General features: G+C 45.0%; 1 long non-coding RNA gene and 2 pseudogenes across 1 annotated transcript in view; 1 reads left to right on the plus strand and 2 right to left on the minus strand.

Moving 5' to 3' along the window:
* LOC135050488 (uncharacterized) overlaps positions 1-26,452 on the minus strand; it is a 323,425-nt gene that overhangs the window by 28,536 nt on the left and 268,437 nt on the right. The window lies entirely within an intron of this gene.
* On the minus strand, positions 10,645-10,764 carry LOC135052371 (5S ribosomal RNA; annotated as a pseudogene).
* LOC135052372 (5S ribosomal RNA) lies at positions 13,527-13,646 on the plus strand (annotated as a pseudogene).

A 26,452-nucleotide genomic window follows, 5' to 3' on the forward strand; every position in this document is an offset into this window, starting at 1 on the left:
ATGTACACGGTGATATATCGGAGGATGATGATGAGGTGGACATCTTGCCTCTGTAGAGCCAGTTTGTGCAAGGAGAGATTAATTGCTTCTTTTTTGGTGGGGGTCCAAACCAACCCGTCATTTCAGTCACAGTCGTGTGGCAGACCCTGTCACTGAAATGATGGGTTGGTTAAAGTGTGCATGTCCTGTTTATACAACATAAGGGTGGGTGGGAGGGCCCAAGGACAATTCCATCTTGCACCTCTTTTTTCTTTCATTTTTCTTTGCGTCATGTGCTGTTTGGGGGGTGTTTTTTGGAAGGGCCATCCTGCGTGACACTGCAGTGCCACTCCTAGATGGGCCAGGTGTTTGTGTCGGCCACTAGGGTCGCTTAGCTTACTCACACAGCTACCTCATTGCGCCTCTTTTTTTCTTTGCGTCATGTGCTGTTTGGGGAGTGTTTTTTGGAAGGGCCATCCTGCGTGACACTGCAGTGACACTCCTAGATGGGCCAGGTGTTTGTGTCGGCCACTAGGGTCGCTTAGCTTACTCACACAGCTACCTCATTGCGCCTCTTTTTTTCTTTGCGTCATATGCTGTTTGGGGAGTGTTTTTTGGAAGGGCCATCCTGCGTGACACTGCAGTGCCACTCCTAGATGGGCCAGGTGTTTCTGTCGGCCACTAGGGTCGCTTAGCTTACTCACACAGCTACCTCATTGCGCCTCTTTTTTTCTTTGCGTCATGTGCTGTTTGGGGAGTGTTTTTTGGAAGGGCCATCCTGCGTGACACTGCAGTGCCACTCCTAGATGGGCCAGGCCAGGTGTTTGTGTCTGCCACTTGGGTCGCTTAGCTTAGCCATCCAGCGACCTCGGTGCAAATTTTAGGACTAAAAATAATATTGTGAGGTGTGAGGTGTTCAGAATAGACTGGAAATGAGTGGAAATTATGGTTATTGAGGTTAATAATACTATGGGATCAAAATGACCCCCAAATTCTATGATTTAAGCTGTTTTTTAGGGTTTTTTGAAAAAAACACCCGAATCCAAAACACACCCGAATCCGACAAAAAAAATTCGGTGAGGTTTTGCCAAAACGCGTTCGAACCCAAAACACGGCCGCGGAACCGAACCCAAAACCAAAACCCAAAACCCGAAAAATTTCCGGTGCTCATCACTAGTATTTACCCAGCACAGAAACTAAATAACCCACCCAAATCTAACTCTCTCTGCACATGTTATATCTGCCCCCCCCCCCTGCAGTGCACATGGTTTTGCCCAATTGCTAACAAATTTGCTGCTGCCATCAACTCAGAATTACCCCCCATGTGCACTGCAGGGGGGGACAGATATAACATGTGCAGAGAGAGTTAGATTTGGGTGGGGTGTGTTCAATCTGCAATCTAAATTGCAGTGTAAAAATAAAGCAGCCAGTATTTACCCTGCACAGAAACAAAATAACTCACCCAAATCTAACTCTCTCTGCACATGTTACATCTGCCTCCCCTGCAGTTCACATGGTTTTGCCCAACTGCTAACAAAGTTCCTGCTGCGATCAACTCAGAATTACCCCCATGGCCAATCAAAAATTTGCCCAGACAACAATTGTTAAAAGATTAGGATTTAAAATAATGTAATCATGTTTCATATGCATATGTTCAGAAAATCATTCCCTGTTTACTGCACAATGAGGTACGTTTATCATACCTTCTAAAGAGTGGAGAAGTGGACAAGTAGCTAGCATTTATTAAATACATTCTATCAAATGATGGGTACAAGTTGGTTGCAACTTCTCCACTTCTCTACTCTTTAGAAGGCTTGATACATCTGCCCCTTAATTGCATGTTTGCTATTGTCTATACCTGAATTCAAATAATTTTAGAGCACTTTACTGAAACTGGTTTTTTTAGGCAATAAAACAGTTATAAAACAGATTAGCATACTAGAACACCTCTTTCCATAATGTCACGGAGTAGAGAGTATGGACAAGGAAGCAAGTTTTAAAAGTACTATACTTATTTTATAAATAGTATTTGGTGATCAGTCTGCCACTGAGGAACTATCCACCTGCTAGCCTTCCCCAATATCTTCTGAAATGTATCTGACTGTATTTTTTCTATTTATTTATTTTTCTGTATTTTTAATTTTAAAGAAACTGATGTGTATGTATAGCAGATGCTGTCATCATTTTCCAAAAGGCAATAGAGAAATGATACACATCATGTGATTGGTTGCTATGGGCAACATCGCCAATTCTTTAGAAGCTTTAGTAAATGTACCCCATAGAAACTATGGGGCAGATGTATTAATCCAGTGATATGTGCAAGGTGATAAACACACCAGCCAATCGGCTCCTAAATGTTAATTTACATATTGGAGCTGATTGGCTGGTTCATTTATCACCTTGCACATATCACTGGTTTATCACTTCCTTATGCCTTCTCCAGGTTAATACATCTGCCCCAAAGAATTTGATGGCACATGAGAACCTTTTGGCCCATCTAGTCTGCCTTTTTTCATTTATCATTTTGGCAACTTAAACCCTATTTGTTCCTTAGGTCTTTGCAAGGATATTCTTATGTGTATCCCAAGCGTGTTGTTGCTGGACGTGGACAGCCCAGCAACAACAGGAACTTTAGCTCAGAGAACAGGAGGATCAGGCACCTAGGCTGGCAAGTCGGCTCAGCCATAAGGGTCAACATTTTAATGATTTTATATTACACGCACAAATGGACATGGCCATGAGACGTAGATTAACTTGGTCTTGTTAGTAATAGAGGGAATTAAAGCATGCTGCTTCATTTGCTGAGTGGCATTAAAGATGGTTTGGGACCTCTGAAGGCAATCATGTAGGAATATTTTAGCCCTCACCAGTTGCACCAAGTACCCATTCCCTGGTGAGGGCTTGCTCATAAACAGCCACAGTAGACATTATCAGCATTGTAGAGGACAGTGGGTACATGGGGATGCAAAAGAGGGGTTGTGGCATTGGGGGAGAAAGCTAGCTAATCAACTTTTGACCAATGTGAGGACAAATATTTTTGAAGGCTGGCTGGGGCACTACCTCAATGAGTTAGGTGACATCCAGGAAGTGAACTTCTTTTGTGAGTTTGAGCAGTTTGCTCTCTGAAGATATTGCCTGACTAAAATGAAATGCGTTAGCCCAATTGACTGACATCCGACACTGCACAGTTAACCACCACAAGACTCGAGAGCCAGTCACCTGTTGATCACCCAGGAAACCAATGGCCGCTGCACTGCTGCAGTGCCTCCAGCTCTGTGTGCACATTCACCGCCTCATCGAGACACAGCTCTAATGACTAGTGCGACCCCAGCCTGGCTTGGACTGGACCACCGGGGTACAGGGGAAACCACCAGTGGGCCCCACTGCCTAGGGCCCCACCTCCTGCTCTAAGCATCAGGTTCCAGACTGTGCACTTGAATTATACATTATACATATGTTACCTTATACTGGACTATGGTGTATTTTTTACAGCGTATTGCTGTTATTAATCTATTAATCTTATACATTATCATGCATGCAGCAGCTGAATTTACTGTATATATTTATAAAGGGGCCCAAATGTTACACTCTCTAATGGTTAGTCAAACCAATGAGGTGACAGGTCACACCCCTAACATGGGCCCCTACCACTGCATTTACCCGGTGGGCCCTACATGTCCCAGTCTGACACTGACCCCAGCAGATCAGCGTCTTCAGAAATCTGAAGGCTATCAACAGTCTTCAGGTTCCGCAATGCCGATGTTCACATAACTGAGCATCCGTTACATAGAGTGTAAGCACCAAGGGGGCTGTTGCTATTAAGACAGATGGCATCAGAAATGTTGTGGAAAAATGATGGACGTTCCCGGCGATGGCTTGTAGTGGGCGTGCTATTGGTGCATCGCGGCTTGTCAATGCAATCGACTGCATTCCCAGCTGCATAGCCGCAAACGGCCGATGGTCAGGACGATTTCCCTTCACCTTGCACCATACCAGACACATTAAGCAATGTAATGAACGACGGAACAACAAATCGTCCCGTCCTCCATTATACTGCACTAGGTGGCACACAATATAATCCAGTTGGCCATGCAGGACGATCAACCGGAAGATGTTGCATGGTACCCGCAAGAGTGCAAAATCATGGGTACATATTAGATGATCAGCACGATTGGTCTTTCCGATACAGAAAATGCAATATCATCTAAGTGTCTACCAGGCCTAACAGTTTTGGTACGGAGGTAAAAAGAAGTCACTGAGTTAATGTAGTAAAAAGATCAATACATTTTTTTTCTTTCCAATACTAAATAAAAACAACGTAAACTCTGCAGCTGATATTAAAATGAAAATTCAATGTCATCATGTTTGTCCTTTAATGAGAAAAACAAAATAATAATTACACTGCCCATAGCAATGAATTTAATTTATAATTATTTTAAAGCTTGTCACAGCAATAAGCAATGCTGAGAAGTTTTTTTTTCTTTATGAAATCGGATAATATATTGAATATAATTAACATGTTCTTCGGATCGTATTATAGTGAGCAATCTAATACATTTAAAAAATTCAAGAAGAGATTTATAACTTGGCCCCCTGCCATGGGTAAATATTGCCGAAGGACTTTGGCGTGTGCTATTGATTGTTACCATGATGAATTATTGGAGTACACTAATGAAATTAATGAATTATCCAACTGTCAGCTCCAGAATTATAGGAGAAAGCGGATGGAAGGGTTGTCTCTATTAGGGAACTCCACCGCTATGTGTGTGAGACCCCTAGAGCCGGTGAGAGAGTGTTCCGCCAATAACAGACGCTCCTGTTCTCTTAGAGCCGAACGCGCTCACCGGTACTTAGGATGCCACTTGGTCTTAAACCTCTAGCAGAAGGGGCTCACACAATAGGCTGGTGACCACAAGGTACTAACCTGGAGTGTAGCATGTGGCAAGGCAAGAGTTAAATATTAGCAGACTAGATATAGCAATGGTAATTGCAGACAGACTTTGGCAAGACATGCTGGCTGAAGACTGCTGGACTGGATGTGTACTGGTTACATCATGACAGGACAATGATTACTGGAGTAATAAGGTGTTTCTTGCAGGTGAATACATCCAAGCGATGGTTAACTGCAGAAGCAATCAGGAGTAGGGTGTGTATGTGAACTCAGGCTGAGAGCTGACTGAATGGCAAACAACTGCAGGGATTTGCTGTTTGAACTGTGGCTAGGCCGCAGCCTGAAATAAATAATAAAAATCTAAATTGCAGTGTAGAAATAAAGAGCCAGTATTTACCCTGTACAGAAACAAAATAACCCACCCAAATCTCTCTGCACATGTTATATCTGTCCTACCTGCAGCTCGAGCTTGTGTAAATCTACTAAGTTCTTAGTTAAATAACTAAGCGCATGCGCTCTGCATACCATGCGCATGCACATTTTCCACCTAATTGCTGCGTTGCGAAAATCGGCAACGAGCGAACAACTCGGAATGACCCCATGGTTTTGCCCAACTGCTAACAAATGTGCTGCTACGATCAGGTCTGAATTACCCCCATTGATCACTGCCCATTACAGTGAGTGGTTGGGGAGTTTAAACGTGATTAAAAAAAGAAAAAAAATATTTGTTAATGTTGCGATGTCGTTAGTTTAAAAAGTTTGTGGAAGGTCTGAAGAGCAAATGCAGCAGCACAGAACAAACCGACGAGACTACACTTAGGAGATAAAGAGGAGGCGAGCGAACATTTTTAAAAGTGTTCCATGATGGAACTTGATGGATATATTCCTTGTGTTAAATTAAGTGTTATAATGTGCACCCCAAAGCAGCCCAGCCACACCAACTCCGGGGAGCTTGCACCCCAAACTCATTCCTAAATCTGACATATTGTATAAGTTTGTAGTACTAATGTGGCCTACACACTATCCGATCCCGGCCGACGCTGATATTGGCGGCGGCGGGGACCCGGCGAGGGGGTCGGCATCGGCAAGTGCATACACAGTTGCCGATGCGGCCGAGACAGGCAGCGCCGGCGGGGGGCGGCGGAGGGGAAGACAGCCATGCTGCATCTGGAGCATGGTTGTCGTTAACGAAGACCTCCCTCGTCCGTACATGTTCGGACGAGGGAGGGGGTCGTTGCCCCGTGCATCGATAACGACATTTAGTGTACACACTGTACAAGATTGTGAAAGATCTTGCTCAGATTGGCCATTCTGAGCGAGATCTTTCAAAATCTCATCTAGTGTGTATGGGACTTTACTCTCATTGTGCCTTTCAATATGCAGTCTGTGACGAATAGAGATCAATACTAGTTAAAAACATTTAGGACAGGTGAGAGGGGTGCCAATCCATGACTGAAGGAGCCTCGACTTCAAATGTACTATGGGGGTCGCATGCAGCGGTTGTTTGCTGCAGTGCGAACGGGTCGGAACTGCGCATGTGAGGCATGCGCATTGCGCACACATGTCGTTTCCCGGCGACGTCCGTCACCGGGCAGCAACAGCGGAAAAAAAGACGCAGCGCCGATCACATGAAGATTGACAGCGGGGAGGCGTTCCGGGGCGGATACTCACCGTTGGATGCCGTTTTTTGGGAGTGGTCGTCCGAACGCAGGCGTGTCCAGGCAAATGGAGGGCGGATGTCTGAAGTCAAAGCCGGGAGGAATGTCGCTGGATCCGTCACACTGGGTAAGTAGCTCCAGCCTTACTACTAGGTTGCTGGAAACTTTTTTTGCTTAGCAGGGCTGCACACGCGATCGCAGCCCTGCTAAGCTAAAATACACTCCCTCATAGGCGGGGGATTAGTTGATCGCACCAGGCAGCAAAAAGTTGCTGGCTGCGATCAACTCGGAATGACCTCCTATGTACACTGGCCCTCATTCCGAGTTGATCGCTCGCAAGACGATTTTAGCAGAGTTACACACGCTAACCCGCCGCCTACTGGGAGTGTATCTTAGCTTCTTAAAATTGCGAACGACGTATTCGCAATATTGCGATTACAAACTTCTTAGCAGTTTCAGAGTAGCTTCAGACTTACTCGGCATCTGCGATCAGTTCAGTGCTTGTCGTTCCTGGACACACCCAGCGTTCGCCCAGACACTCCCCCATTTCTCCAGCCACTCCTGCGTTTTTTCCGGAAACGGTAGCGTTTTTAACCACAAGCCCATAAAACGCCGTGTTTCCGCCCAGTAACACCCATTTCCTGTCAATCACACTACGATCGCCTGAGCGAAGAAAAAGCCGTGAGTAAAAATCCTAACTTCATAGCAAAATTACTTGGCGCAGTCGCAGTGCGGACATTGCGCATGCGTACTAAGCGGAAAATCGCTGCGATGCGAAGAAATTTACCGAGCGAACAACTCGGAATGAGGGCCAGTATTAGAGATGAGCGGGTTCGGTTCTCAGAGAATTGAGCCCATCTGAACTTAGAGGATCCGATGGGATCTGAGCTGGGATTCGGATCTCCCGGCCTGCCTAAGATCCCAAAATGATGAGGCAAAACATCTTCCAGCTGTCGGATCTCGCGAGTTTTGGATTCAGAAGCCATTTTTAAAATTCTCGGCTCCCGCGGTGACATGATGCTCCACGAACCAGGGCCGGGCAGACTCACTGCCTCTTCCCTCCCTGCACTGATTCATACAGCAGCTTCCCTGGGAACCAAGCAGTCTCTGGATGCCCCGCACACAGTAAGTAATCTGACTGTAAGTCCTGTGGGGAGCCCGTGTGCATGCTCTGTCTGAGACTCCTCCTCTCTAGCTGGCAGCACTGTAGCTCTGGGCACTAGAGTCCTCAGGGAACCCTAGTGCTGTCCCAGAGCCAAAAGCGCATGCGCAGATCTGCACCATTTGCCCATGCTGCGCCGCGGGGCTCTGGAGGGTGAGTATTAAAAATAATGGGTGCAAGGTGTGGGGTGTGGGCCCCCCTGGACACAGGGGGCCAGTGCGCATCACACACACATGCACCCATTACATACTTGCCTACCCTCCCGGAATGGCCGGAAGGCTCCCGAAAAACGGGTGACCCTCCCGGCCCCCCGGAAGAGCAGGTAAGTCTCCCGATTTACGGGGGTCACCCCCCGCCCGCCGCCCACTTAACGAGTAAAGTGGGCGGTCCGGGCAGGTGATGACGCTATTCTTGTTAAATCACATCATCGTAACCACGCCCCCTGCTGTATAATGCCGGTAATCGCGGCATTACACACTGAGGGGCGTGGCTTAAATGATGCTGCCGGAAGCCACGCCCCGTTCTGCCTATGGCCCGCCCCTGTTCCGCCTCTGGCCCACCCCCTGTCACGTCACCTCAGGCCCCCCCCCTGCTGAGCCGACAGGCTGCTCTCCCACGGAGAGAGCAGCCCAGAAGTCGGCAACCATGACCCATTATAAATATGCCAGTGGAGACAATGTGCTATGGCTATTGATCACAGGTAAAGTAGTGATGTGAGATGGATTTCCTCATATATGGCATCATGCAGTGAGCAAACAATGCATCGTTTTCTGTTTATTCCAAAGAAGTTAAAATAAAACACTACAGCTCTACAGAGTTTATTTCCACTTCATGGGTCCTTACCATTCTTCTATATTCAGTGGATCTCATTACTTTACAGAAAAGAACTATAATGCCAATGCACGCTCTATAGTACAAGCACTCCACATGGGTTAACTTACCTGAGGAAAAGGCTTGCTGCCTTGAAACGTCGTAAGACCTCCATGTTTTCTTAATTTTTTGCACTTTATTGTCCTGCTATGTTTTGCACATAAAAGCTTTTTTAAGTCCTTGGAGTGCCGCCTCTCGTCCTTTTCCAGACACACCTGAGCCACAGGTGGGGAAGGCATTGAAACTATATATATATATATATATATATATATATATATATAAAAATATATAATACACATACATACACATGCATATACAGTATATGTTTACATCTATACACACGCACACACAGACATATATGTACATATATATATATATATATATATACATACACACACATATTTACATACTGTATATATATATATATATTGGACAGTGGAAGTATGGCGCCACAGGTGTGTGTGAGATAGATAAATATGACAGAATCAGACACTCCTTAAATAATTCAAGGCGTCAGCTAACCCTCAAGTATTAGGCAGGGATAAGCTGCCTAGGTTAAATTGTATAAAAAGAGGGGGGATGAGGGTTACAGCGACCAACGGTGTCAAATAAAAAATATGAAGAGACTAACTGGATACGTAAAAAAATAGTAGTATATTTATTAATACAAAAAATATAAAACCAAGGTATAAAACCAGTTATAATAAAATGTCACAGTGGGTTTAAAAGCCGGAGGGTATATGCTAAAAATTAATACCAACTAAAAGGATAGCTAAAACAATAATATAAATAGTATAAAGGCAGTGATGATAGAATATCCAAAAAAAGAGAGAATGCTGCTTATCTTTTTAAGGTGGAGAGTCAATGGAGGTACACCCAACGCGTTTCGTCACTCTGACTTCATCAGGGGGTATGGGACTACTGAACAGGTACTCTTATTTATAGCACATGCAATTAAGAATGGATAGTTGTGACATCACTTCCTGTGTGGACTAATATTATTACCTTATGTGAGTTTTTTAACATGGGTATAACAGTTACTTAGTGTATTATAAAACAACCTCATAGAGCTTTTCATATATGAAAAACGAGTTTTAAATACTATAAAACTTCAGTAAAACAGTCCGGGGACGGGGCCGACGTCACTTCCGCCCCACTTCCTTTGTAGGAGTACTCGTATTGCGCATGCGCACAAGCGCCACACTTCCGGTCCGTGAACAAGTCTGTTTATGTTTCTCAGTCTGTTCTTCCGTTATTGCCGTCGCGTCACTTCCGGTTGCGGGCGGGATCTTCATCTATAGGCTGGGCAGCTTGTCAGTCATCGCGGCGGCCATTTTGTGGATGATTTTGATTTCTGAAGCATACATCAGTGCCGAGTCTTTCTATTTGACAGTAGTAGTTGTCCTTCATTTATCATTGCTGTGGCCATTTTGTTGGAGTTTCTGGCATCCAATGAATATAACAGTACAGAATTCCGTTTTGGAAGCAGCGCACGTATGAAAAGTAAAAAATATAGAAAGATGTATATGTTAGTGTCTATTCTATTAAAGAATTTTCAATTATCATACAGTGATCTGAGACTTTATATTGGGGGAGTTTTGAAAAATAACAATTGTTGCAAAAAAGTGACGTTTTTTTGTTCAAACAGTGAGGTGGACAAAATGTAGAATTAAACCATGGACCATATTTATACTAGTCACTTTGTGGCATAAAAAGGTTTTGAATACATTTTTTTGACCTTAGAGAAGTAATAGATAACCTTGTACACATGGTATAGGCATAGGAATAATTTATGAATGGTGATGGTCAGTGAGGAGATAAAAATAATTATAAACTAGTATCTGATATCAGTTATGTGCATATGTGCTAGACAGCGTGGAACCATTTAGGATACGTTAGTATATTCATAATATATTACTCAGTCATATACTAGTCATTGGTGATATATATAGATAAAAAGTGCATATGTGTATGACTGGTTGTGAGAGTTGGTGATGTGTTAAATTAATTATTTGCTATCAAGAACCTGTGCAATAGTGATTTAGCCATCTATTAATATTATTTCAAGCCTGACAAGGCTCGCTCTTCTACAGTACCCAATATTCGCAAGTAGTTACCCACTTGTTACTGATTGGGCCCAACACTGCTTAGCTTCCAAGATCGGACGGAATTGGGCGTAGAACCAGTGCGGTATGACTGTAGCATATAATGAAATAAGTCAGGCATATACTATAAAAGTTTTTTATTAAGATAATTAGTGACTATATACAGTGTTTTACAAATAGTGGTGATCGGAAAGTAAGTATGATGATGTGAAGCAAGCTTGAGAAGGAAAGAATTGGCTTATCTGTATCCAGAAGATTTTGGAGGGGGGTACTTCTCTCATAGAAATGGAGCGATTTCATATCCCTCATTGAAGCCCATGGGGTGTGCAGTTTTTAGTTGGAATATCCAAAACATCTCTCTTTGAGAGAGCTTCTTGGCAAGGTCTCCACCCCTTTCGCCACTGGTCACGTGTTCGATGGCTTTGAAAGTCATCTCTTCTGGATTACAATTGTGTTCCAGTTTAAAATGTCTGTACAGCAAGTGAGTCTCTACTTTGTTTTTGATACTTCGTACATGTTCCTGTACTCTAATTTTCAAGGTTCTTTTTGTTTTACCTACATATTTTTTGTGGCATGTACATTCCAACAAATAGATTACGGATGTAATATTACAGTTCATGAATTCTTTGATTCCGGACTCAAACAAAAAAGCAAATATTATCCAGTAGAATCCAAAGGGAGCAATATCAGCGTCTTCTACGACCTAGTGAAGAAGGACCTATGTGAGAAAGAACCACCACCAGTAATCAACAAGAATCTACATAACAGAGAAATAGAAGCGATGCGGAAACTACAGAAGAATACTCAAATTGTTTTAAAACCAGCTGATAAGGGGGGGGGGTTGGTGATTATGAATCGGGATAATTACATACAAGAAGCACGGAGATTGTTAGGAGATTCCAACTCCTACAGCGTGCTAACAGACGACCCGAAAGATCAATACACAGATGAACTGAGGTCCCTACTCCTACAGGGACTGAGGAAAGACGTCATCACAAAGGATGAATTTTCTTTTTTAATGCAATCCAACCCCACGACCCCCATATTTTATTTCCTGCCAAAAATCCACAAGAGCCTGTCCAACCCACCAGGGAGACCAATTGTTGCCGGGATAGACTCCCTTACATCAAATCTGTCTAAATATGTTGATGTGTTTCTAAATCCGTACGTTAAAAAATTACCATCATACCTTAAAGATACCACCATGGTCCTGAATGAAGTCAAGAAAGTGAAATGGAAAGAGTCATATATATGGATAACTATTGATGTGCAATCCTTATATACCTGTATCGAGCACGAAAAAGGAATTGAAGCAAGCAAAGAATACTTGGACAAAGATAACACTCTCACCGAACCCCATAGGAATTTTATTTGCGATCTTATGAAATTCATTTTAAGCCGTAATTATTTTAAATTTTTAGACAAATTTTATCTACAACGGTGCGGCACCGCTATGGGGACTATTTTTGCCCCAAGCTTCGCCAATTTATTTATGGGAAGATGGGAGGAGAAGCACATATACACCACGCAACACTTCAAGGAATCCATTGTCATGTATAAAAGATACATTGACGATATCCTGATCATATGGGATGGGAGTGCCGAATCATTTCTGGACTTTTTTAAACTTTTACAGATCAATGATTTTAATTTATCTTTTACCTACAATCTGAACAAAGAGTCCATTGAATTCCTGGATCTAATCTTAATGGGAGAGAAAGAGGCAGTGTCTACAAAATTTTTTATAAAAGATGTTGATAAGAACAGCTACCTTCACTACAAGAGCAATCACTCCAAAAAATGGAAGAACAACATCCCCTCCTCTCAATTCCATAGAATAAGGAGGAATTGCAACAAAAACGAAGAATGTGAGGAACAACTTGAAACATACAGAAAAAGATTTGAGGACAAACTTTATCCAAAAACTATACTAGACAAAGCTGTTACCAAGACAAGAAATTTGGAGAGAGAAAATTTGCTGACCTATAAGGAAAAAACGGCACCAAAGGAGTCTATTTCCTTTGTTACTACTTACAGTTCTCATGAACAAACCATCAGGACTTCACTAAGAACCCACTGGGACATACTTTTAATGGACCCCATCTTAAAGAAGATCCTTCCACCACAACCAGAACTAGTATTTCGAAAATCACGTAATTTGAAAGACATCCTCGCGCCCAGCATGCTAAAAGAAATACCATTAGAGGGAAAATCCAACTCTCTCCCCAAATGCATCGGATCTTACAAGTGTGGACACTGCAACATCTGCAAATTTCTTAATCCTAACAGAAAAACTTTTTGCAATACAGACGGCACACAAGAATTCAAAATCAAAGAATTCATGAACTGTAATATTACATCCGTAATCTATTTGTTGGAATGTACATGCCACAAAAAATATGTAGGTAAAACAAAAAGAACCTTGAAAATTAGAGTACAGGAACATGTACGAAGTATCAAAAACAAAGTAGAGACTCACTTGCTGTACAGACATTTTAAACTGGAACACAATTGTAATCCAGAAGAGATGACTTTCAAAGCCATCGAACACGTGACCAGTGGCGAAAGGGGTGGAGACCTTGCCAAGAAGCTCTCTCAAAGAGAGATGTTTTGGATATTCCAACTAAAAACTGCACACCCCATGGGCTTCAATGAGGGATATGAAATCGCTCCATTTCTATGAGAGAAGTACCCCCCTCCAAAATCTTCTGGATACAGATAAGCCAATTCTTTCCTTCTCAAGCTTGCTTCACATCATCATACTTACTTTCCGATCACCACTATTTGTAAAACACTGTATATAGTCACTAATTATCTTAATAAAAAACTTTTATAGTATATGCCTGACTTATTTCATTATATGCTACAGTCATACCGCACTGGTTCTACGCCCAATTCCGTCCGATCTTGGAAGCTAAGCAGTGTTGGGCCCAATCAGTAACAAGTGGGTAACTACTTGCGAATATTGGGTACTGTAGAAGAGCGAGCCTTGTCAGGCTTGAAATAATATTAATAGATGGCTAAATCACTATTGCACAGGTTCTTGATAGCAAATAATTAATTTAACACATCACCAACTCTCACAACCAGTCATACACATATGCACTTTTTATCTATATATATCACCAATGACTAGTATATGACTGAGTAATATATTATGAATATACTAACGTATCCTAAATGGTTCCACGCTGTCTAGCACATATGCACATAACTGATATCAGATACTAGTTTATAATTATTTTTATCTCCTCACTGACCATCACCATTCATAAATTATTCCTATGCCTATACCATGTGTACAAGGTTATCTATTACTTCTCTAAGGTCAAAAAAATGTATTCAAAACCTTTTTATGCCACAAAGTGACTAGTATAAATATGGTCCATGGTTTAATTCTACATTTTGTCCACCTCACTGTTTGAACAAAAAAACGTCACTTTTTTGCAACAATTGTTATTTTTCAAAACTCCCCCAATATAAAGTCTCAGATCACTGTATGATAATTGAAAATTCTTTAATAGAATAGACACTAACATATACATCTTTCTATATTTTTTACTTTTCATACGTGCGCTGCTTCCAAAACGGAATTCTGTACTGTTATATTCATTGGATGCCAGAAACTCCAACAAAATGGCCACAGCAATGATAAATGAAGGACAACTACTACTGTCAAATAGAAAGACTCGGCACTGATGTATGCTTCAGAAATCAAAATCATCCACAAAATGGCCGCCGCGATGACTGACAAGCTGCCCAGCCTATAGATGAAGATCCCGCCCGCAACCGGAAGTGACGCGACGGCAATAACGGAAGAACAGACTGAGAAACATAAACAGACTTGTTCACGGACCGGAAGTGTGGCGCTTGTGCGCATGCGCAATACGAGTACTCCTACAAAGGAAGTGGGGCGGAAGTGACGTCGGCCCCGTCCCCGGACTGTTTTACTGAAGTTTTATAGTATTTAAAACTCGTTTTTCATATATGAAAAGCTCTATGAGGTTGTTTTATAATACACTAAGTAACTGTTATACCCATGTTAAAAAACTCACATAAGGTAATAATATTAGTCCACACAGGAAGTGATGTCACAACTATCCATTCTTAATTGCATGTGCTATAAATAAGAGTACCTGTTCAGTAGTCCCATACCCCCTGATGAAGTCAGAGTGACGAAACGCGTTGGGTGTACCTCCATTGACTCTCCACCTTAAAAAGATAAGCAGCATTCTCTCTTTTTTTGGATATTCTATCATCACTGCCTTTATACTATTTATATTATTGTTTTAGCTATCCTTTTAGTTGGTATTAATTTTTAGCATATACCCTCCGGCTTTTAAACCCACTGTGACATTTTATTATAACTGGTTTTATACCTTGGTTTTATATTTTTTGTATTAATAAATATACTACTATTTTTTTACGTATCCAGTTAGTCTCTTCATATTTTTTATTTGACACCGTTGGTCGCTGTAACCCTCATCCCCCCTCTTTTTATATATATATATATATATATATACACACACACATATATGTACATATATATGCACAAACATGCACACAAACACACATTACACATACACACCAAGCCATCACAACACAGAACTAAACATTCCAATTTAACAAAAATAAAAAAAAACAATACAGCCAGCTTACTTTTTTCTCTGCTGCTGGCAGGCTGAAAGTGACAGGAGAGTGAGTACTCGTTTATTCTTTCACGCACCCTCCGCTGGCGGCTCCACACAGTCCAAACTTCTTCCATGCACTGCAGCCTGCGCGCCCAGCCAATGACTAAGCCGCAGGCTGCACCTTTACAATCCATTGGACAGCTGAGCCGTCGCTCAGCTGTCCTGCACTTCTGTACAATGCCGGCGCCGCGGCTGTTCGGTTGCCATGGCAACCTATGTAGAGCCGCGGGAAGCGCAGCGCCGCAGATCAGAGGTCCGATCTGTGTGCGGGCGCAGGGGGGCCCTTTTAGAAAGGGGGGCCTGGGGTACTAACCCCCAGAGCCCCCCCCTTAATCCGGCTCTGCCTTCAGTATCTGACCAACCATTAGGCTGATTAGGCTGCAGCCTAGGGCTCCAGAACTTGTGTGGGGGAGGAGATGCAGTTGGCAGCTGGGGGATAAAATGGAGACCTAAAGTATTCCATGTTGGCAGCAGCCGCACGGCTTAATTAAAGAAGCTTGTTAGTTCTCCAGATGTCACCTTGAAGTGTTGAGGGACGTTCTGAAAGTGACTACCAGATGGCTATGGCGATGTGACCATGTATAACTCACTGCTACAACATTTACTTTATGTACATTTTGCTACACAACCATCTGGCTATCATGCAGAGCATACTTGCCTACTTTTGAAAAAGCATTTCAGGGAGATGTGAAAGTAACACCTATCAGCACGGGCGTGTACTGTTACATCTGAGAGGCGTGTCATAGAAATGACTTACATCCAAATGTAACTGAGCCACAAAATTAGTAAGATCTACTTGTAGAAGAAAAGACTGATATTTTGCAGGATTTTTTTTGTGTATTGTGTTTTACAAGAGGTTCCATATACTGTAAGTGGCCACAAGAAACCTTTAATATGCATGTAGGCATAGGGATCAAAGTGCCTTATGACCAGTACAGGGAAATGGCACTGATGAGCCCATTTGAATGTATGTATCTCTGATTTCTCTTTTTTTTTCAGGGAGATTGAGGGACTATTCAGGGAGTGAGGGAGATTGCTACTATTTCAGGGAGTCTCCTGCAGAATGAGGGAGGGTAGGCAACTATGATGCAGAGCTGCATGCTATTATCTCTAGAGTCTTCGGCCAAAGTCTCCTTTACACTCTGGATTATAGGCTTATGATCTTGTATTGAAATTCATCTTCTTCCAGCTGACCAGCAGTATTCCAATACTTCCCAACATTTTAATAACACGGGCCTGGACTCCAGGCCACACCCCCGGTACTTGCCATTTGTTGGGTGTGGCCAAGTGTCACGCCCTCATTTCTCATCATGGGAGAGCCCAGTACTCCAGTAGCTCTCAGCTGCTACAACCTCTCATAGCACTAAATGGACACAACGCGCATGTGTGCTCTGCACAGCAGAGTGCCCCCCCTACTTGCTCCCCCCACCAGATACCATAGCCAAAACTGGCACATGGTATTTTATTTTTCGGTGATAATTATAATCTCATTAGACATGAGAGATCAAACATTATATAACCTTCATACACAGCATGAATGGTGATTTTCTGAGCACACAGACACACTGCACGCTGTGTTTAGCAACATTACAAGGGGTGCTGCAAGCAGGGCCGCCATCGGTTGGGCCCAGGAATGACAAAAACATTTTTTTTTAAAGTTCTATAGTGTAGAGAAAGTTGCAGGCCCCCCACTCTGTGAGTGCCCGAGACTGCAGCCTGATGGTGCCCATGGCAACGTGTATTATCCGAGGCTGTCCGGAACCGTTAATCAGAACAGGACCACCCTATAGTAGTTCTGTGTAAGGCACACTTTAGGCTGGGTACACTCCAGAGCGAGACGTCAGCGGACCCGCCGCCTTGTCAGTCCTGGCCTCCAGCTGGGCAGACATTTCAATTAGCCAATATATTATCTGCAGATATATCGACTGTGCTGCAGGGATCGGTATGATATCCCGCCAATCATAATACCGACGGACTATATACCGACACCCATTGACCGATGGTCGATATCCCGACAAGGTCTAAATACCGACACGGACTAAATACCGACATGTGAAATACCGACAAGGTCTAAATACCGACATGTAAAATGCCGACAGGTCGAAATACCGACACAAGTTTTTCATGATTTTTTTATTTTTTTTGTGTGTATGTCGACATAAATCAACATGGACACCATATAAAGTGTACCGCGTCCCCTCGCATGGCTCGCTGCGCTCGCCATGCTTCGGGCACGGTGCCTCGCTGCGCTCGGCACACTATTATGTTCCCCCTCCAGGTCCACTGGGACGGTAAAGTATGAACAAGTCGGTTTTAATGAAAAAAATCATGAAAAACTTGTGTCGGTATTTCGACCTGTCGGCATTTTACATGTCGGTATTTAGACCTTGTCGGTATTTCACATGTCGGTATTTAGTCCGTGTCGGTATTTAGACCTTGTCGGGATATCGACCATCGGTCAATGGGTGTCGGTATATAGTCCGTCGGTATTATGATTGGAGGTAAAGTGACTGCACCCCGTGCTGCACAGCGGAGGCGATATGGTGTTCACAGACGTATCATTTCTATACACCACTGTGTACCCAGCTTTACAGGGCATCTGACGGCAGTGAGTAGGTAGACAGTGGACCATACAGGAGCATAGGAGTAAAACACTTTGTGGTTTCTCTTGAAAGTCTTTTATATTTTTTTTCATATTCACAGTATAGACGTCTCTTCCAGCACCTCGGGGGTTTATCAGCTTAGTAAATACAATAAATGTCTCTTGGGTGATCTACTTAGGGTTACCACCTCATCCCTTTAATTCCGGACACATATTAATTACACAGGTTCTGTGGCTGGCTGACTTAAAGACTCCATTTCACCTGGTTCTAATCAGCCACAGAACCGGTGTAATTAATATGTGTCCAGAATTTAAGGGATGATGTGGTAACCCTAGATCTACTCATCTTACATAAAGAAGACAAGGGGCACATTATAAGCTCGATCTTTGATAATTGCCGGAGAACATGATCAGAAGCCAATGGGCCTAATTCAGCATGGGTCGCAAAAGCAAAATCTTTCTCTAATTGGCAAAACCATGTGCAGTGCAGGTGGGGCGGATGTAACATGTGCAGAGAGAGTTAGATTTGTGTGGGGTGTGTTCAAACAACTGAAATCTAAATTGCAGTGTAAAAATAAAGCAGCCAGTATTTACCATGCACAGAATCCATATAACCCACCCAAATCTAATTCTCTCTGCACATGTTACATCTGCCCCACCTGCAGTGCCCATGGGCCTTCATTCCGAGTTGATCGCTCGCTAGCTACTTTTTGCAGCCGTGCAAACGCATAGTCACCGCTCACGGGGGAGTGTATTTTCGCTTTGCGAGTGTGCGATCGCATGTGCAGCCGAGCGATACGAAAACGTTTTTTGCAGTTTCTGAGTAGGTTTGAACTTATTCAGCCCTTGCGATCACTTCAGCCTGTCCGGTCCCGGAATTGACGTCAGACACCCGCCCAGCAAACGCCTGGACACGCCTGCATTTTCCCTAACACTCCCAAAAAACGGTCAGTTGCCACCCACAACTGCCCTCTTCCTGTCAATCACATTGCGATCGGATGTGCAAATGGATTCTTCGCTAGAACGATGCTGTTTGTACCCGTACGACGTGCGTGCGCATTGCGGTGCATACGCAGTTTTTTTAACTGATCGCTGCACTGAGAAAATCAGCAGCGAGCGATCTACTCTGAATGACCCCCAATGTACTGTATGTACGTGGTTATGCTGACATTATAACATTCCATTTCCTACACGTCCTTAACCTGACATACAGTTATACTGAGCTCAGGCACAGATTAGCGTGCAATGCTATCAGTGATTTTATAGGACAAATACAGGTTATCAATGTGCAAATATGAAACAGCAGCACAACAAATATTTACAAGGTAAAGGTTAAAAGCAATGGACGTTACACAACAGATATTCTCCAATATGTACAGCTTCACCAGGAAGGTCAATTTAACGCAACACAAAATATTGTCAAAAAAACAGAGAAATGATAATAATAATAATAATAATAATAATAATAATACATTTATTTAGCAGATCATTTTTCTCTTTTAGGACTCAAATATTTACTTAGGGTCCTTTTTATTATTATTATTATTATTATTATTAATTGTTTATATGTGGTGGGCAAGTTTCCACATTGCGTCATACTGGGGACATGTGTAATTATTAGTGGTGCGTTTCTGAGTGTCATTTACTTAAATACCCCTCCAATGTATGAAACTGATCTTGTGAGACCACACTGTAACCATAGGTAGATTAAAGGAGTAGGGGGAGAGCAGGGGATACTGTACCCCGGTCCCCCATCTGTCAGGGGGCCCCCTAGCTTGAGCACAGTGACATCACTAGCTCTCCCTCTTCTGCAGCAGCAGAACCAGAAGTGTACACAGAGACACAGCCATTAACGAGGACCTCCCTCATCTGTACATGTTCAGACAAGGGAGGGGGTCGTTAACGATGCACGGGAGCGCATAAGTGTACACACTGGACGAGATTGTGAATGATCTCGCTCAGATCGGTCATTCTGAGCGAGATCTTTCAAAATCTCGTCTAGTGTGTATGGGGCTTTGCCAATGAAGTTTCCCAACCAGAGGAGAGATAGGAGGGGGAGAGAGCTGTAAGTGACCAGGGATCCCAGCATCTCCTCATCTTAACAAATAAATAGTTCAGCACAGGTGACACCAATCATATATTACAAGGGAAGTCCAGGTAGAAAGCATTTTGTCCCTCCAGGAATGGATCCTATTGGGAGGTATGTACTATGCACAATCTAATATACACCCCACTTCCCGAGCCCCCTTGTCTTAGTTGCCCCAGGCTCCTCCAGGTCTTAATACGCCTTAATACTGCGGAGGATGGAGGCTCCAGCTACAATCAGTGGTGCCAAGGGGAGGAGGATACTCTTTACTCAGGCCCAGGTTTGTGGAGCGGCCGTCAGTGGGCCTGGGCTGGGTCAGTTACTGTGTGCAGCTGAGGAGGACAAATAATGACCAGTGACAGTTACTGAGGGGGACAAATGCAGAATAGTGGCCGCTGTCAGTTACTGAGGGGGACAAATGCAGAATAGTGGCCGCTGTCAGTAACTGAGGGGGACAAATGCAGAATAGTGGCCGCTGTCAGTTACTGAGGGGGACAAATGCAGAATAGTGGCTGCTGTCAGTTACTGAGGGGGACAAATGCAGAATAGTGGCCGCTGTCAGTTACTGAGGGGGACAAATGCAGAATAGTGGCCGCTGTCAGTAACTGAGGGGGACAAATGCAGAATAGTGGCCGCTGTCAGGTACTGAGGGGGACAAATGCAGAATAGTGGCCGCTGTCAGTTACTGGGGGGGACAAATGCAGAATAGTGGCCGCTGTCAGTTACTGAGGGGGACAAATAGAGAATAGTGGCCGCTGTCAGTTACTGAGGGGGACAAATGCAGAATAGTGGCCGCTGTCAGTTACTGAGGGGGACAAATGCAGAATAGTGGCCGCTGTCAGGTACTGAGGGGGACAAATGCAGAATAGTGGCCGCTGTCAGTTACTGAGGGGGACAAATGCAGAATAGTGGCCGCTGTCAGTAACTGAGGGGGACAAATGCAGAATAGTGGCCGCTGTCAGGTACTGAGGGGGACAAATGCAGAATAGTGGCCGCTGTCAGTTACTGGGGGGGACAAATGCAGAATAGTGGCCGCTGTCAGTTACTGAGGGGGACAAATAGAGAATAGTGGCCGCTGTCAGTTACTGAGGGGGACAAATGCAGAATAGTGTCCGCTGTCAGTTACTGAGGGGGACAAATGCAGAATAGTGGCCGCTGTCAGTTACTGAGGGGGACAAATGCAGAATAGTGGCCGCTGTCAGTTACTGAGGGGGACAAATGCAGAATAGTGGCCGCTGTCAGTTACTGGGGGGGACAAATGCAGAATAGTGGCCGCTGTCAGTTACTGAGGGGGACAAATAGAGAATAGTGGCCGCTGTCAGTTACTGAGGGGGACAAATGCAGAATAGTGGCCGCTGTCAGTTACTGAGGGGGACAAATGCAGAATAGTGGCTGCTGTCAGTTACTGAGGGGGACAAATGCAGAATAGTGGCCGCTGTCAGTTACTGAGGGGGACAAATGCAGAATAGTGGCCGCTGTCAGTTACTGAGGGGGACAAATGCAGAATAGTGGCCGCTGTCAGTTACTGAGGGGGACAAATGCAGAATAGTGGCCGCTGTCAGTTACTGAGGGGGACAAATGCAGAATAGTGGCCGCTGTCAGTTACTGAGGTGGACAAATGCAGAATAGTGGCCGCTGTCAGTTACTGAGGGGGACAAATGCAGAATAGTGGCCGCTGTCAGTTACTGAGGGGGACAAATGCAGAATAGTGGCCGCTGTCAGTTACTGAGGGGGACAAATGCAGAATAGTGGCCGCTGTCAGTTACTGAGGGGGACAAATGCAGAATAGTGGCCGCTGTCAGTTACTGAGGGGGACAAATGCAGAATAGTGGCCGCTGTCAGTTACTGAGGGGGACAAATGCAGAATAGTGGCCGCTGTCAGTTACTGAGGGGGACAAATGCAGAATAGTGCCCGCTGTCAGGTACTGGCATCGCGACAGGAGAAGACGCCGGCCATGGGAAGAAGAGCTCCGGTGGCCACTGACGAGGCCGGAAAATGTCTGCAAACAGGAGGAACTGCGGTAGCGGCGCAGCTGGCCAGGACGAGTCAGCGGCAGAAATGGGCATTGGAGGACTTCAGGATCAGGTGAGGCCTCAGTGAGGCTCATCCCTGCCCCTCTCCTCCCTAGACCACCAGGACGCAGGTATTAGACCTGAGGGGGTAAGGTCAGGCACTAGGCCTGTGTGCAGCTAGGAGAGTGGGCAGCAGATTTGTTTAGTGGTTCGGGTATTAGGCCCAAACCACTATATGGTGCAGTAGGCGGGCATTAGGCCCGTGAGCACGTGGTGGGCATTAGGCCCTGAAGGTAGTAGCAGCAATAAGAATGATCTGGGCACTAGGCCTAGGTCACTCCAACTGGCCCCAAGTTAGGCGGGCACTAGGCCCGTGGGTGATTGTCAGGCCTGTGGTTAATTAGGGAGCACTAGGCCCAGTACAAATAGTGTGCCCCCTCCAAGGTGAATATGGGTGGTACTGGCCCTAGGCCCAGGCCACTCCAACATGTACACATAGGCCTGAGCCCCTGGTAAATTAGTGTATGGGAGGTGGGTAGGCTGTACGGCGCCCACTCCCCAGTATTCTAAAGTAGGATTTTCCCCCGTGTGGAGGAGCGGTCCAGCTTCACACACGTAGTCATAACAGCACTCGGCGGATAGGGATTTAAAGGGACAGGACGTTGCTTATTCTTGTACTTGTGAATTGTGATATGTGTTGTTTTCCGTGCAGGGCAAAGGTTGTTTATAGATTATGCATAGAGTTTGTGAGGGCTCTGTTCATGTAGCTAGTGTAGTGGACGCACACTAGGTTAGTTCTTGGCCCTGCACGGCTGTTGTTTCTTTATTGCCTCCTTACAGGGACCTGTAAGTGAAGAAGATCCAAGTACCAGATTGGCAATGGTGAGCATACTCTGGTTCTGTCTGTCCCTGTGTCCGTCTGTCCCCTGAGCGCCGGTTCGGTGGGCCTTGCACGGCCTAGCAGCGTGAGAGCGCTGTTAGGTGAAAATTGGGTGGCTGAGGCTTTGTGCCAATGATGATCATTCACCTAGCCGGTGAAGGTCGCAGTCACCTCTGGAAGAAGAGTTGATACCTGTTCATTGGTCTGCTTTCCTTCCTAGTTAGGCCGTCATCTGCTTCTGGAAAGGGATCGCCGTGTCCTGGTCCAAGTGAATCTTTTAGGTCCGTTGAAGCTTCCGCGACCTGAAAGTGAGAGTGCGTCGCGAGGTAAGCAGTGAGACTACACCTGCACGGCAGCAGGCACTGCACCATACTTGCCTACCTGACCCTCTCCATGAGGGAGAAAATGCTCTGTTCCTGGACTTTCCTGGTAATGTATGATTGCCATCACCTGTGGTGAATCACCTTTCTTATCAATTAACTAGCTCACCACAGTAATGGCAATCATACATTACCAGGAACAGAGCATTTTCTCCCTCATGGAGAGGGTCAGGTGGGCAAGTATGCACTGCACCCGCACCCCTCTCACATGTGTGCAGTACATGTAATATTATAGCCAACCTGTGTTTAGCTCTGCATATACCTCTTATGTGTGTCAAGGTCAGATTTCACCTCATACATTTCACCTCACACATGTTAGCTCATAGATTTTACCTCACACATTTTACCTCACACATTTCACAGGCTTGGCTTTAATGGAGACTAGCTAATTACCATTAACTTAGTTGAGTACAGCCTAGAATGACTGCCCCCAATTATGTATTATCAAGCAGCCCATTATAATATAATAATCCCCTACACACACTCTGAAAATATAGGAGATTTATGTGCAGTGGATTGGAAGGGACACTACGGAGAGAGGAAACAAAACTGAGATATTTGGGCCCCCTCCCCGGCCGGTCACATGTCTGACTGCAACTGTGGAGTCACGCTGCTCCGAGGACCAAGAAACTCTCCGCTCGCTGGTAAAGGGGCCTTTGTTAAGCCAGGCCGGCATTGAAAATAATTAAGCTCATGTATTCATTTTCTCAAGCAGCTGATTACAATAAATGTGCGAAGAGAGCCTAAACAAATGTTCTGCCCCTCCCCTCCAAGACTGCTTGGCTGACCCTTCAGCGTTAACCCCATCAGATATCATGAACTCTTATCAGCCTTATCTCAAATGCTACTCACCAAATGCATTTTTATTCCACAGATGCTTTAATACAAACTGGGCTGACTGTCTAGGGCCCAAAGCTGATGAGTAGGGGGCACGGCCTTGATTTAAGTGAGAAAACATTGGCGGAACTCCAAACATTTTACGTTGTTAAAGAATGGTGGGTAATATCTATATATTGTACAAATACACACCTATGCAGGCTGCATGGTGGGAAACCAGCAGGCACATAGACAGACCGACAGGTGTGTAAGACATATAGGGACGAGGGGAATCTGGAACTTACGGAACAGTACAGAATGGTGACAGCCAATCAGAGCTCAGAGATTGTATCGCCTCCCGATGCATCGAGACGGCCTGTTCCTCCAGGTGTTTCGACAAATTCACTGAGATGACGAGCAAAGTTGTGACAAAATTGTGATAACAATTATTTACTAACAGTTATTTATAGGCGTTGGGTAGGAAGTGCCGGCGGTCAGAAGACAGACCGCTACATCCCAATGATTAGAAACCCGTCATGAGCAAGGCAAGTATACTTACCTTACCCCAAAGCCCCCCTAACCCTCCCACCCCTCAGCTTAAACCTAACCCTCCCCCCACACCTGCCTAACCCTCCCTGGTGGGGCCTAAACCTAACCCCCCCTTCCCATAGCCTACACCTACCTAACCCTCCCTTCCCCACTGCATATCCCTAACCCTCTCCGGGGGTGCCTAAACCTAACCCCCCCTCCCCGCAGCTTAATCCTAACCCCCCCTCCCCACAGCCTGCCTATCCCTAACTCTTCCTTTCCCGGAGCCTATCCCACCCAAACCCTCCCCCTGCAGCCTAAATCTAACCCTCCCCTCACTCCTGCCTAACCCTCCCTGGTGGGGCCTAAACCTAACCCCCCCTTCCCGTAGCCTACACCTAACCCTCCCTTCCCTATTGCCTATCCCTAACCCTCTCCGGGGGGGCCTAAACCTAACCCCCCCTCCCCACAGCCTAACTCTAACCCTTCCTTTCCCGGAGCCTATCCCACCCAAACCCTCCCCCTGCAGCCTAAACCTAACTCCACTCAAATCCGCCCCTTGTCTTACCTGCCTGGCACCCCAGTACACGCTCATTCGGGATCCCGGCGCCGAGATCATGATCCTTCCTTGATCAGTGTCGGAATCCTGGCATCGATATGTTGACTGCGGGTAGTTAAGTCGGAGAATGCCGACAAAACTACCTGTTAAGTCGGCGAGAACGGGCATTCGCCGACAAAACTTTAGCTGAATTGGATAGCGTCGGGAGCTAATGCCCGACGCTATTCATAAGTTGCCGAATTGAATCGACCCCAGTGTTCAGAGCCGTAACTAGACTTTTTGGTGCTCTGTGCCAGAGACAGAATTGGCACCCCCTCCCTTCCCCACCTATTGTTTTCAATAGGGACATAAGGCGCATGCACATTTACAGACCACTGCAACAAAATGGATTTTTACACAAATGCTTGTTGTTATTGAGTTAAGTATAGTGATGAGCAGGTTCGGTTCCTCGGAATCCGAACACCCCCCCCCCCCCCCCCGAAATTCACCCTTTTTACACGGGACCTAGGCATACTCAGATTCTCCCGTATGGCTTGGTTAACCTGAGCGAGCCCGAACGTCATCATCCTGCTGTCGGATTCTCGCGAGATTCGGATTCTATATAAGGAGCCGCGCGTCGCCGCCATTTTTCACTCGTGCATTGGAAATGATAGTGAGAGGACGTGGCTGGCGTCCTCTCACTTTGTTTCAGGGGGCTGCATATCTTTATTCTGGGGACCAGCAGTATTATAGGAGGAGTACAGTGCAGAGTTTTGCTGACCAGTGACCTCCAGTATTATACGTTCTCTGCGTGAAAAACGCTCCATATCTGTGCTCAGTGTGCTGCATATATCTGTGCTCACACTGCTTTATTGTGGGGACTGGGGACCAGCAGTATTATATAGGAGGAGTACAGTGCAGAGTTTTGCTGACCAGTGACCACCAGTATTATACGTTCTCTGCCTGAAAAACGCTCCATATCTGTGCTGCATTGTAGTATATAGTAGGAGTACAGTGCATAATTTTGCTGACCACCAGTATATAATATATAGGAGTACGGTACAGAAGGCCACTGCTCTACCTACCTCTGTGTCGTCAAGTATATTATCCATCCATACCTGTGGTGCATTTAAGTTTTGCACAGTTTGCTGACCACCAGTATATAATATATAGCAGTACGGTACAGTAGGCCACTGCTCTACCTACCTCTGTTTCGTCAAGTGCTGAAGCTGCTGCCACTAGTCATGGCCGAG

This window comes from Pseudophryne corroboree, chromosome 2 (assembly GCF_028390025.1).
Source record: "Pseudophryne corroboree isolate aPseCor3 chromosome 2, aPseCor3.hap2, whole genome shotgun sequence".
In the NCBI taxonomy this organism is placed as follows: domain Eukaryota; kingdom Metazoa; phylum Chordata; class Amphibia; order Anura; family Myobatrachidae; genus Pseudophryne; species Pseudophryne corroboree.